General features: G+C 42.1%; 1 protein-coding gene across 1 annotated transcript in view; it reads right to left on the reverse strand.

Moving 5' to 3' along the window:
• LOC147109567 (signal-induced proliferation-associated 1-like protein 1) overlaps positions 1-14,201 on the reverse strand; it is a 407,870-nt gene that overhangs the window by 193,858 nt on the left and 199,811 nt on the right. The window contains 1 exon segment of the mRNA XM_086003627.1: positions 550-630. The gene's annotated coding sequence lies outside the window, so the exon portion shown is untranslated.

A 14,201-nucleotide genomic window follows, 5' to 3' on the forward strand; every position in this document is an offset into this window, starting at 1 on the left:
AACAATTGAGGGTAAGGAAAGAGGCAAAGATTAAGTACATGGACAGCAGGGGAGTGCATGATAAGGGGGAATACAAAGAGATTAGGAGAGAAGTCAAAAAAAAATTAGGAAAAGAGAAACTATGAAATTAAATCATCAAGGAATATAAAACAAAATAGTAAAATATTTTACAGGCAAATCAATAAAAAAAGGTTGGGATGGGAATAGGGCCATTAAGGGATAGACAAAATAATACCACAGGCAATGATAGAGAGATGGCAGAAATATTAAATAATTATTTTGCTTCAGTATTTACCAGGGAGATAGAACAGGTAGACATGATATTGGATGATGAGATTAGTAATGAGATAAGTGCATTTAAAATAAAAAGCAGGAATAAATAAACTAATCAAACTCGGAGGATAAAACCCCTGGTCTGGATGGATTGCATCCATGCATTTTAAAAGAATCTAGGGAAGAGATAACAGAGGCATTACTACACATATTTAATAATTTGTTAGAAAAAGGTGTAGTGCCAGAGGACTGGAGGATAGCTAACGTAATACCTACATTCAAGAAGTGGGTAGAACATATCCAGGGAATTATAGACCAGTCAGCTTAACATCGATCGTAGGAAAAATAATGGAATCCCTGCAAAAAGAGAAAATAGAAGAACATCTAGAAACCAAAAATATAAGGAATAGTCAGCATGGATTTCAAAAGGAAAGTCTTGCTTGACCAACCTCATTGGATTTTTTGAAGAGGTAACCGAGAGAGTAGACAATGATAATGCAGTAGATTTTATTTATCTAGATTTTCAAAAGGCCTTCGATAAGGTACCCCATAATAGACTGATGAACAAGTTCAAGGAATGTGGAGTCAGGGGACAAGTAGCACACTGGATAGCTAGCTGGCTTCAAGACAGAAAGCAGAGAGTAGGGATAAAGGGTAGCTATTCACAGTGGAAGGTGGTGTTCCACAAGGATCTGTGCTGGGACAACTGTTATTCACAATTTACATTAACGATTTAGACTTTGGAATTAGAAACACAATTTCTAAATTTGCAGATGACACCAAATTGGAGGGCATAGTCAATGCTGAGGAGGACTGCAACAAATTACAGGAGGACCATTAATAAACTTGCAGAATGGGCATATATAATTGGCAAATGAAGTTCAACATAGATAAATGTGAGGTATTACATTTTGGGAGGAAGAATAGGGAGTTCACTTATCACTGAGAGGGTGCGAGTCTAGGTGGGGTAGAGGAACAAAGGCATCCCGGAGTACAAATACACAAATCACAAAGCTGCGACACAGGTTAGCAAGGCCATAAGAAAAGCAAACCAAGCACTAGGGTTTATTTCTAGAGGGATAGAATTGAAAAGTAGGGAAGTTATGCTAAACCTGTATCGAACCTTGGTTAGACCACCCCGAGTACTGTGTACAGTTCTGGTCGCCATATTATAAAAAGGATATAGAGGCACTGGAAAGGATGCAGGGAAGATTTACAAGGATAATATCAGAAATGCGAGGGTATACATATCAGGAAAGGATGAACAGGCTGGGTCTCTTTTCTCTTGAAAAAAGGTGGCTGAGGGGTGACCTAATTGAGGTCTTTAAAATTATGAAAGGTTTTAGTAGAGTGGAGAGAATGTTTCCACTTGTGAGGACATCAATATAAGATAGTCACCAAGAAATCAAATAGGGAATTCAGAAGAAACTTCTTTACCCAGAGAGTGGTGAGCATGTGGAACTCGTTACCACAGGGAGTGGTTGGAGCAAATAGTATAGATACATTTAAGGGGAGGCTGGACAAGCATATATGAGGGAGAAGGGAATAGAGGGTTACGCTGATAGATTTAGATGAGGAAAGACGGGAGGAGGCTCGAGTGGAGCATAAACACTGGCAAGGACTGGTTGGGCTGAATGGCCTGTTTCGGTGCTGCATATTCTATGCAATCCTATGTAAACCCATTTACACGCATCTGATCACCAGTTCAAGACAGCTGACAGGCCATCAGCTCTGCAATATTAAGAACAAGGTTTATAAAGCTGCTGCCAGGAAAACTTTTAAACTGGTATGCCATTATCTCAATCAAGAAAACAATAGAAAGTTGACCTATATTATTGCTAAATCAGTAGCGTATAAGCTGGAGGAAGTAATGCTAAAACGATGCAAGTGCTTGGACGGACCTTGACTACTGGGGCTGCTTTTGGTCACTGGGACAGAGTCCCAGATGCTGTGCAGAGAAGAGCGTTGAGGCTAAGAAAACTAGAGAAACTTGGTTCTTCAGCCTTGAAAGATGGCTGAGAGCTAGCCGAACCTCAGGGATATACAGAAAATTTAAATGGCATAGGGGGAAAAAAAGGTATATCTGGAGCATTACTTTAAATTAAATCAGAGCAGTATAACAAGAGGGCACAGGTTCAACTAGCAAGAGACAAATGTCAGGAAGCTCTTCATGTGGAATGAACTTCAAGGTAAGGTAATGGAGACAAAAATGGAGTAACTTAAGAGCTGGTTGGTGCCATGATGGGGGAGAAAAACTGTAGAATTCTTTTGGTGAATGAACTATAATGGGCTGTACGGCTCTCCTCCCTATCTACATACTTAAGCAGATCCAAAACTCACGCTTTCGCTCTCACTCCTGGCAATACCCAGCATTATCTCAATGATGCAGTTTTATGCAACATGTCCCAACCTGTCGCACATTAAAGGATGCCAATGTGCATCTATTATAGCAAAAATCTCCTATACATGCTGCACCCTCATATTTCAAGGCATGAAAAGATGCAGGTAGGTGCAACCAACGCACCAGATTTTAAGGTGCCACTTATTCAGAGAAAACTGCAACACAGTAAAAAGGCCAGTAAATATAGTAAATCCATGATTTTTATTCAAATGTGTAGGATCTGATCAGGATTAAATGCTCACATTTTATACACCCTGCAATGCTATAGCGTCAGAGCAGCCGAACACCCTCTACAATGCAAGCTTTAGATTCCAGATTCACATTCGCTGCTCCAACCATGAAAACAGTAAACTTGGTGTTTCCGCTCTCAGCTTTGTGAATAACACAGGATGCTGACTAAATTGAATGTGCAAACTAATTACAGCTTCCACTTGCTCGCATGGCGGCATTTCAAAATAATGACTTCAATTTTCCTCTGGGATAATACAAAGCACTAAAACATTCTTGCAGCATTACAGGAAGGAAGGAGTGTTCATTGCTCCCTGTGGCTTTGACATACCCGGTTCTATTCCACGGTATTAAAGTATTAAAACAGGCTTGAATAAATAGTATTTGGCCAATGGGGGAAAAAAAAGAAAAAAAAGAACCAGAACACCCCCTGCTCCCACGTGCACTTTATTCTGTAAAAGATGCAGCTTTGCTCCCCTAAAGATTCAGTTGGCAGATGCACTTGCCTCAATGTGGAACTGAGCCATCCCAAACAGGAAGGTCCCACATTTGATGCCTGCTCTGTCTGTGTTCAGTTAGCTAATGGCAGCCTGGGTGGTTGGGCTGCCTGGGTGTTTGACCAGACTGGGACACAATCATCCTCAGCCCCTGGGGAATAGAAGGAGTTTTTTTTTTTTATAAATACCCAGGGCTCCCATTTTTGATTATTCAGTGGCTCTTACTGGAAAGAGCATGTGTGGGGATGTTGAGCAAGAACTATAAGGTAACGATGTGGGTGGGGGGGGGGGGGGGGGGGGGGGTGGATCCAGGGTCCAAGTCAGTGCAATCAGGAGAGCTTGGTACAAAATTCAAGGGGGGGGGGGGGGGCGGGGAAGGAGAAAGGGGGGGGAAAAAAACACTATCACATATCTTTTCTAAAGACACTTTTACAACAAAGATTTCAAATTACATTATTCAGCAGTACCCGCCCAGCATACTCATTTCAAAATACACTCACCAAAGTCAATTGCAAGAGAAAATTTATCAAAGCACATCTTCAATCATGTTCAGTTTTAGTCTGAAAATAGCCAAGGATTGGGCCAGTCATGGCAATTTGATGGAATGATAACATTCAAAATATTAATCACCATTGAAATAAAGTTAATCAACTCCACACACAACACAGGTAGTAGCCTATTCTCACCCTAGTGGTCATTCTTCATGTATAATCTGAGTTTTGGGACACTTATACAGTACTTCCAGCAGGAATTCCTGGATAACCATCATGAGCAGGAATCCCAGTAAAGTTGCACTCCATCCTCGCTGTGCAGTCCAGGGCACTGAGGCCAATTCTAGTGCACCTACTGCCACTTGCAAATAACAGCACAGACCAGAAATCAAACCACCGACATTTCTAATTACAACCCAAAACACAAAGATTTGCACCTCGGAAAATAGCTTTAAAAAGCCTTCCTAGCACACGTCAAGCATGTTTATTAAACCAAAGAGAAAAACAAATTAAAATGAGAAGCATTCATTTCTGTTTTTCCCCCCTTAAAGAAAATCTCAGATTACAATTCTCCCACATAATGCCCAAGCACAACCATCACATCATCATCAACAACAACTACTTGCATTTATAGAACACCTTTAACATGGTAAAACATTCCAAGAGACTTCACATGAGCATTATCAGACAAAGTTTAATACCGACCCACAGAGAGAGAGAGGGGTTTAGGGAGGGAATTCAGTGTTTAGGGCCTAGATGGCTGAAGGCATGGTTGCCAATGGAGGGGCGAAGGAAATCAGGGATGCACAAGAGACCAGAATAGGAGGAATGCAGAGTTCTCGGAGGGTTGTAGGGCTGGAGGAAGTTACAAGGTAGGGAGGGGCGAGGCCATGGAGGAATTTGAACATCAGGATGAAAATTTTAAAAACTGGGGCATTGCCGGATTGGGAGCCAATGTAGGTCGGTGAGCACAGGGGTGATGGGTGAACAGGACCTGGTGCGAGTCAGGAAACGGGCAGCAGAGTTTTGGATGAGCTCAAGTTTAGAGGGTCGAAGATGGGAGGCTGGCCAGGCAAACATTGGAATAGTCATTGGAATAGTCATTGGAATAGAGGTAACAAAAGGATGGAGGAGAGTTTCAGCAGCAGATGTGCCGAGGCAGGGAGGGAGACGGGCGATATTACGGAGATGGAAGCACGCAGTCTTGATGGAGAGGATATGGAGTCGGAAGCTCAGCTCAGGGTCAAATAGGGTGCAAGTTGGCCAACAGTCTGGTTCAGCCTCAGAGACTGGCCAGGGAGAGGGACGGAGTCAATGTCTAGGGAACGGAGTTTGTGGCGGGGACCGAAGCCATAGGCTTCGGTCTTCCCAATATTTAATTGGAGGAAATCTCTGCTCATCCAGTACTGGATGGAAGATAAGCACTGTGATAAATCAGAGGCGTTGAGAGAGATGGTGGGGAGGTAGCGCTGGATGTCGTTAGCGTACATGTGGAATTGTACAGTGTGTTTTCGGATGACAAGGATCACAAAAACCATTTAATATCATTTGAATCCCAATCACAAAATTACTATCAACCTAGGGCTGACTGTTTGACCATACATTTCAAACACATACCTCAGCTTGTAATTTAACTAGTCATTCCTTATTGGTATTTATATTAGATTCCTTGAGGCATTTATATTCACAGTCACAACTGAAAAGGCTGTTCACTTTTAAATCAGACTTTTTCATTTTTATTTACAGCATTGCAGATCTTGGAAATAAGGCAAGAACATAATGCAAGATTTGAGGGCATACTAAAAGAGGAAGAAAGTGAGGAGGGAGTAATTGCAGTAAGTTAGTGAAATAAAGTTTGCTTCAGTCTTTACAGTATCAGTCTTTACAGTAGAAGACACTAAGAATATCCCAACACTGGACAAACAGGGGGCTATTGGGGGGGGGGGGGGGAAGCTAAACACGATCAAAATCACTAAGGAAGTGGTACTCGGTAAAATAATGGGACTCAAGGCGGATAAATCACCTGGACCTGATGGTTTACATCCTAGGGTCTTGAGGGAAGTGGCGGTAGGGATTGTGGATGCATTGGTAATAATTTTCCAAAACTCCCTGGAATCAGCAAAGGTCCCGGCAGACTGGAAAACTGCTAATGTAACGCCCTTATTTAAAAAGGGCAGTAGACAGAAGGCTGGAAACTATAGACCGGTTAGCCTAACATCTGTGGTAGGTAAAATATTGGAGTCCATTATTAAGGAGACAGTAACAGGACATCTGGATAATCATAATTTAATAGGACAAAGTCAGCATGGTTTTATGAAGGGGAAGTCATGTTTGACAAATTTGCTGGAGTTCTTTGAGGAAGTAACATATAGGGTGGATAAAGGGGAACCAGTGGACGTAGTGTATTTAGACTTCCAAAAGGCATTTGACAAGGTGCCACACAAAAGATTATTGCTTAAGATAAAAAATCACGGGATTGGGGGTAATATTCTGGCATGGATAGAGGATTGGCTATCTAACAGAAGGCAGAGAGTTGGGATAAATGGTTCATTCTCAGACTGGCAATCAGTAACTAGTGGTGTTCCGCAGGGGTCAGTGCTGGGTCCCCAACTCTTTACAATCTATATTAACGATTTGGAGGAGGGGACCGAGTGTAACATATCAAAAGTTTGCAGATGATACTAAGATGGGAGGGAAAGTAGTGAGTGAGGAGGACATAAAAAACCTGCAAGGGGACATAGACAGGCTAAGTAAGTGGGCAGAGATTTGGCAGATGGAATACAATACTGGAAAGTGTGAGGTTATGCACTTTGGCAGGAAAAAATCGTAGAGCAAGTTATTATCTTAATGGCAAGAAACTGGAAAGTACTGAAGTACAAAGGGACCTGGGGGTCCTGGTGCACGAAACTCAAAAGGTTAGTATGCAGGTGCAGCAAGTGATTAAGGCCAATGGAATGTTGGCTTTCATTGCTAGGGGAATAGAATATAAAAATAGGGAGGTATTGCTTCAGTTGTACAAGGTATTGGTGAGACCGCACCTGGAATACTGCATACAGTTTTGGTGTCCATACTTAAGAAAAGACATACTTGCTCTCGAGTCAGTACAAAGAAGGTTCACTCGGTTAATCCCGGGGATGAGGGGATGGACATACGAGGAGAGGTTGAGTAGATTGGGACTCTACTCATTGGAGTTCAGAAGAATGAGAGGCGATCTTATTGAAACATATAAGATTGTGAAGGGGTTGGATCGGGTGGATGCGGGGAGGATGTTCCCGATGATGGGTGAAACTAGAACTAGGGGGCATAGTCTTAGAATAAGGGGCTGCTCTTTCAAAACTGAGATGAGGAGGAACTACTTCACTCAGAGGGTGGTAGGTCCATGGAATATGCTGCCCCAAAAAGCTGTAGAAGCTACATCATTACATAAATTTAAAACAGAAATAGACAGTTTCCTAGAAGTAAAGGGAATAAAGGGTTATGGGGAACCGGCAGGAATTTGGACATGAGTCTAGGTTCGGATCGGTCATGGCCCTGTGGGTAGCGGAGCGGGCCCAGGGGCCATGTAGCCTGATCCTGCTCCTATTTCGTGTGTCTAATTCTGTTAGATTCAGGAGATGGTTCAGTGATAGTAGATTGGCGGTTAGGATCAGATCAGCCATGATCTTATTGAATGGCAGAGCAGGCTCGAGGGGCCGATTGGCCTACTCCTGCTCCTATTTCTTATGTTCTATGAATCACTGCAGGATGAGCACTTAACAATACTAAGATTATAACATCGCTGTCTACATGTCTGAAGAGGAGGCTGAGTCACTCTGCAGACACCTGTATCAATGGGCGTACACACCTCTTCCGAACTGTAGCAGTGACGCAGACAGCTGTCTGTGTCAATGGTTGTACACACCTCTCCTATCACTGAGTTGTGACACAGACAGTGGTTTGTGTCAATGGGCATACACATCTTGCCTGTAACTGTAACAGTAAGAAACAGCTGTTACGGCAGTAGTGTTAAATGCTAGGATTTAACCAGTGATTCACCCATTAATTCCAAGGCCCAGTGACCACAAATGCAAGGTAAAGGGAAATGATCTTACCAGACCAGATCATCAACTTAAATAGAATCTCATCATTCGACGATTTTAATTATTTTTGTCCAATAAAGCAATTTGTTTTTGTCTATAAAAATTATGGCCATTATAAATTAGAATTTAAAAAAATTGTTTTCGAGCCTGGATTCTGAACATTAGAAGCTTCAGTTACTAAGTATTTATAATGAGAAAAAGTTACAAAGATGTGGCAACAGGAAGTCAAGAATTGTGTGTGTGTATGTATTTAATTATTGCTTGTCTAACCCAGTTCATGAAGCAAAACACCATCCCATGGCTCACAGCAAGGCCTCCAGTTACACTTCAATTAGAACTGATTTCACTGCCTAAAATCCTGCTCAAGACATTTAAAACAGCAAACACCAACAACAGTTTTAAGAAACTTAGTACATTCAGAGTTGGGGAGATAGTCACACTGTCATTAGCTGTTTCAAAAAAATACAAACAGTTGGAAATGATCAATATTCCTTTGTATTCCCCCCCACCCCCACCGATTTGACTTTTTCCTGTCGAAGCAGTTGAGTGACTTCGACATCAAGGGAAAAGCAAACTTGGGAGCAATTAGAGCCTCACAGTGGGAGTGCTCTCATCAGTGAAGATGCACCCCTGGTGCTTGGAACAGGCATTGTTTAAACTTCAAATATATGTAATGCAGCTCAGTAAGTCCCTCAGCCAGTTCACCCTGATGAGGTCACCAACTTTCGGCTTGTTGGACAGACCCACCTCTGGCAATAGCGGAACCTACATTGCCCGATTACCAGCCAGAATTTTTCCAGAATAAAGTCTTATGCAAAACGTCACCCCATTCCACAGCCCACTTACGCTTCCTATCTTGTATGTACTCTATATATGTCCTTATTTTGGTGAACCAAACAACAAAAGAGAAAGATCTCCATTGCTTGAAACTCCCTTTATAAATTGGGTTTATGATTTTGTTAAACGTAATGCAGAGGAAATCTTCTCCCGTAATATTTCTTTAGCTATTTGTATTCTACTTGCTTTCATTACTGTGCTTTGGATATCGCTGCTCCATATGCGACTATCCAATTTTCACTGGGGGGTCTCCTCCATTATAGCAAATAATATTGGTGCTCTTGTAGATAAATTTGAATTATGGGACAACAGAATCTTCGGCCCCGATATTTACTCAGGGAGGGAAAGAAAGCGGGAGGGGAAGGATTTTTGGACGGGAAATCTGGAAGTATGGATTTCCCGGACATCCTACAGAAATTAACTGCATTTTACATTTCTCAACAGGTTTCCTGCCAGACAGCCAGCCTAGATATCTGTTGGGTGGGAAAGCAGCTGGGGAGCGTATGTCAGGTAAGTCCAACATCACGGGGGGGGTTAGGAGGCGTCTGATCGTGGGGATCAGATTGCAAGGAGGTAAGATTGTTGGATCTGGAGGAAACACTCCTGCTCCTGCTGGCCCACAAGCAGTGCAATAAAAGCACTTACCTCATGGATCCAGCTCTTCTCATCTCCTTTTGCCTGCAGAGGTCCGATACGAGTAAAAATACTCCATGAGTAAAAAATACAAATCCTGTTAAAATGGAGGCACGCAGCCTCTTTAAAAGATTTCAATGACCAATCAGTTTCTTGAGAGCGGATTGATTGCCCGACCTGCCTCCATCAAAACCAGAAATGGGCGGATTGGAGGTGGGTTTGAGAATTTTAAAATTCCTCCTTTTATCTTCTTCCAAAGTCCAAACTTGTTTGTGTGTATAGAACAGAGCGTACTTAACAATAACTGGCAACAAAGATACAAATAACCAATTGCAGAAGCACTTAGCCAGTCATCTCCTTCGCTCCAAGGACCTTCTGACTTTTGCCCCATATACCCACCTGCCCAACCATTAGCCAAGAGTGAGATGAGCCATGACTCCACCTTTTCACAGTCCAGACAAGGAGGTACCAATTAAAAAGTCATATCAATTTATGGCCTTTATTTTTTTTCTAGTCAGGCACCAGAAAACCATTTGAATTTTTTCTCCCCAGAGGGGCTCTAGTGGAATTTAAGATCAGATCATTGAATATTTTTGGATATGCTCTTTTCCTCCCAGTCATAAAAATTGACAGAATTTCAATTTCCCTTTATTTATTGCAGTGCTACTGTGTGTGTATATGCACTCTGAAGAAAAGGAAATTATTCATGGATTATTTTAGTGTAGCAATGCCAATTCCAAAGTAAATAAATCCCCACTTGCAGAAACTGCCAGAATAGTGGTCAGGCTGCCAACTCAACACCTGTGGAAGAGTAGGGTACTTTCCAACACTAGACCACGCCAATGCTCACACACACCATTGTTCCACGTGCGCAGCCCTCACGGATCCAGAAGGCAGTAACTTTCAGCCTACAGGCTCAAACAGTTTCTGGACAACACTAGGAATCAAAACGCACAATTAGTACGCGTTCCACTTTCCAGAATCGGATTCAGGAGAAAAATGGCAGTGTATGTCAAACTGAATCTCTTTCAGGATGAAATCATTCTAGTAGTGAACTGTTGCTGCCTCCCTGCCCCATCCTTCCTCACAAATAACCCATCAGTGCTCTAGGTTCATTTCCCCCCCCCCCCACTAATTAAGATTAGTTCGGGCAGGCCTGTCTAGTCTCTAAATTGTGCCGACTTGCTTACTTACTTATTTTAAAAAGCAGCCATTTTTTGTGCATCATTGTAAAAAAGCATATTTTTAAAAACACAGAGCTTCATTCAATGTTTGAAAGATTCTCTCATTCCATCTCCTCTGTATAAAATCTCTTTGGGGGGGGGGGGGCGCACAGGGGAATCCGCATACTTTATTAATGGAGGAGTTTGGCAGCAGTAGAGCCAACTAGTTCTACGCTCACACTGGAGTCAACTAGTCTCCTTATATCTTTGACTTGGTATTTGAGAGAAAATGCAAAATATTTACTGTTCACATAGATGTGGCTTTCTTGCTTTCCTTTCACATAATTCCCCGCTGACACAAATGTTCTTCACTCCTCACGGATTCATGCTGAGGCACAATTTCACAGGCAGTGCACGTTTTCATCCAAAAGGCCATTTTTCGTGCGGTGAGACCAGGCAGAGGGGAGTTGGTCACCTACTGAATCATGGAAGGCACAGAAGCTAAACCTAACCTTGACCTCATCCCAGGACTAGAAAGACCATGTGGACGACCAGCAAGAACACATGATAAAAATGAAGCATTTCTGTCTTTAAGATTATTTCTTGAATTTGTCATTACTAGTGACGGTATATAGGTTACAGTCAACCATTGCCAGTTTAAACTGGGACAAATTTGCATCACTGTCTGACTAATATTCTCACTTCAGGGTGGGGCAGAGACGTGCCTAGCTCTGGACGACCTTGGTATAAATGCTGCCATTGTACTTGGATGGTTGCCTGATTAAGCATCGATAAGGGAGTGTTTGTGTTAGTAAGTCTAAATTTTGGTTTGGGTCAAAGGATCAATTAGTCTGCTAATGTAGACTGAATGCAGAGGCACTGGGCTGACTTGTTCTACTGAATTTATGACGACTGGATGGACAAAGTTCCAACTACCAGATTTCAAACTGGGTGGGGGGGGGGGGGGGGGCGGGGGAGAGAAAGAGAAACATCCTATTTCATTGGGGGAAAAAAATGGTAATTGTAATAAAAAAGCTCTCGTTTGTTAATGTTTTTTGTTCTAACGTGACATCACATGCTCGCAAACTGGGTTTCAGATCACCTTGGAAAGAATGAGGATATCGAGGCGTGCTGATTTTTGATTGACAACTGTGTTAAGGGCAAAGATAGGAGTTATTCCTGTGCATAGGGACAAGACAGGATTTTGTTCATTTATCTGTACTTTGCTAAATAAGTTGCCCCAGTCTGAGTCTATATTCAATCACCTACTGAAGACAAAGGGAATTACATGGCAGGACATGATACCACTGCACTCCGGTTAACTGGAATGCAAGAGTTCTCTGTTTGGGTCTCGCTATCGTTTGCCTAGATAGTGGTCAAGTAAATTCGTAGGGGATGGTGCAACCAGTTACAGTGGAATATCGAGCATAAAAATCCCAAAATGTAACAACATTGATTGGGCTCGACTGGGACAGTCCCCACTGCAGAGTAATCTGGCAACACTCACCATCGAGGTCACACATCAAGAATGGCCACTTAGAGGGCAGAGAAAATTGGAGAAAAAAAGATGCATCTGGTAAGCATCTTTGCATCTACTTCACCACAGCTTCAGTATGCAAATATTTACTCATTATTATTTGCCACCACTTGTCACTGTTGAAAAAACTAGTTACATGCATGTCAAGCTATTTATTTTACCACTGTTCTTTCAATTTGTAAAGAGGTGTGAATAAGATATAATTATTATTTCAGAAGTACCATGCTTATCTGGCCACTGTAAACAGAATATTAATTTACCAATAAAATCCTTCTGTGTGAAGCACAATAAACCCTAGGATCAGAGCTATAGTGTTTCATTTACAAACCACCAAACCCTGTCAACATGACATACTGGGTGCGTCTTACACATTGCACATCCTGGAAAAATTGGCCTAGAATTTGCGGTCGGCGGCAAAGCAAAGGCTTTCGCCGCTGGCCCCGAAGTAAGCTTTGCACAAAGTTCTCGCGATCTCGGTGTTGAGAAGTTTGGGTTTTCCAATGCGCAATTGAAATCAACGGGGTTTAGTGGGGCTCTCTTAGTGAGAGCTGCTATGACGTCAACAAACTGTCTAAGTAGCCAATCAAAACGCAGAATTCTCAGACAGCGAACAAGGAAGTGAGTAAGCTCTTAAAATTCTAACTTTTTAAAAATGTTAGAAAGAGCAAAACAAAAATTGGGGCTCTCACGTGGGGAAAAGGCAACCCCAAAATAAAGGTGAACAAACATTTTTTTTTTTTTTAAGTTTCTTAAAAAAATTAATTTTTATTAAAAATGTATAAATTTGACACTGCACAAAATTTAAATTAGATTTTCAGGGCCATGGCCTTTGTTTAGCAGCCAATACGCTGTTATAACCCCAGTTACACCAATCCCTTTGGGTCTAACTTTTAGTGGGGAATTTAAAAGCGGTGTTACTGCGGAAGATCCAAAGTTTGTCAGTTTCCCTCATTTGAGAGATTACACCGATTGCCGGCTCTGCGGGGGCACAGCGCAGCCCGTGTTGGAGCAGCGAACGACAGACCGCAACTTCAGGATTTCCGCATGCGCCAAATCTCAAAGTTGCAGTAAGTTTCAAAGGCGGAATGATGGCAAACGCTGCCAGTTCGACGTCATCCAGACCGCAAATTCCAGGCCAACACTCTTCTCAACAACCACCAGTGTGTATCACGCATGAAGCTAAAGAGGGGCATTGCTAGGGACGTACACTGTGCATTTAAAACTACACTTTGTTGTGGGTTCACACAAACGAACTTAAATGACCAGTGGCTGCCCAGTGGATTGGGACCATTGCAAACATTAACCTTCAGCCTTCAAGATTCACTCCAGATGACAGATGAGAATTGATAAACACCTAAAATCAATCCTGAACTAATGTAGAATATGCCAGAGTTCAGATATTCAGCACAAATCTAACTCATAGAAACACAACATCACAATTCTCAAATGTATACAGGAAACATTGAAGGATGGAGCTTTATAAATCCATCAGAATTGACCTTTACAAAGACAAACATAATTCTTCGGATCTACTTCCAAGAGATTGTACTCTTTGCTTCCAAGATGTGCTGAAATCAGGGGTAAATCCTCCCACACATACTTCGAGATGTCCTGCGTCCAACTGCTGGGAACTGCCACCATAATTCAAATCAGTGATCGCATCACTGTTTTTCTAAATCTGGCCTCCACTACTACTTCCTGTTAAATAGCTCCTTCAGAAGATTTATGGATGCAACAACTTCAAAATAAAAAGCTGCATTGTGACTCACTTTTCCCCCTCTTCCCTCGGAGCATATTTCATTAAAGTAAGACAACAGCAAAGTAAAATTGCAACACTAATAGTACTTCCTGTATAACGCGGTCTCAATTTCACCAGAGCAAGGTTAAACATTTATAGCAGCCACCAGTGTAGTGTTGCAATAGGACAAATGCTACAATGTTCACTGTGACACAATCCCTATGAGGGAGACCTTGCGAATGGCACAAACTGAGGGGCAATAAAAATACATGTGGAATAATTTAAGCATCGTATGAGAAGATTAAATCACTACCTCCAATTTCT

Source organism: Somniosus microcephalus, chromosome 12, assembly GCF_052327205.1.
Source record: "Somniosus microcephalus isolate GS21.2 chromosome 12, FLI_Smic_1.0, whole genome shotgun sequence".
NCBI lineage: Eukaryota > Metazoa > Chordata > Chondrichthyes > Squaliformes > Somniosidae > Somniosus > Somniosus microcephalus.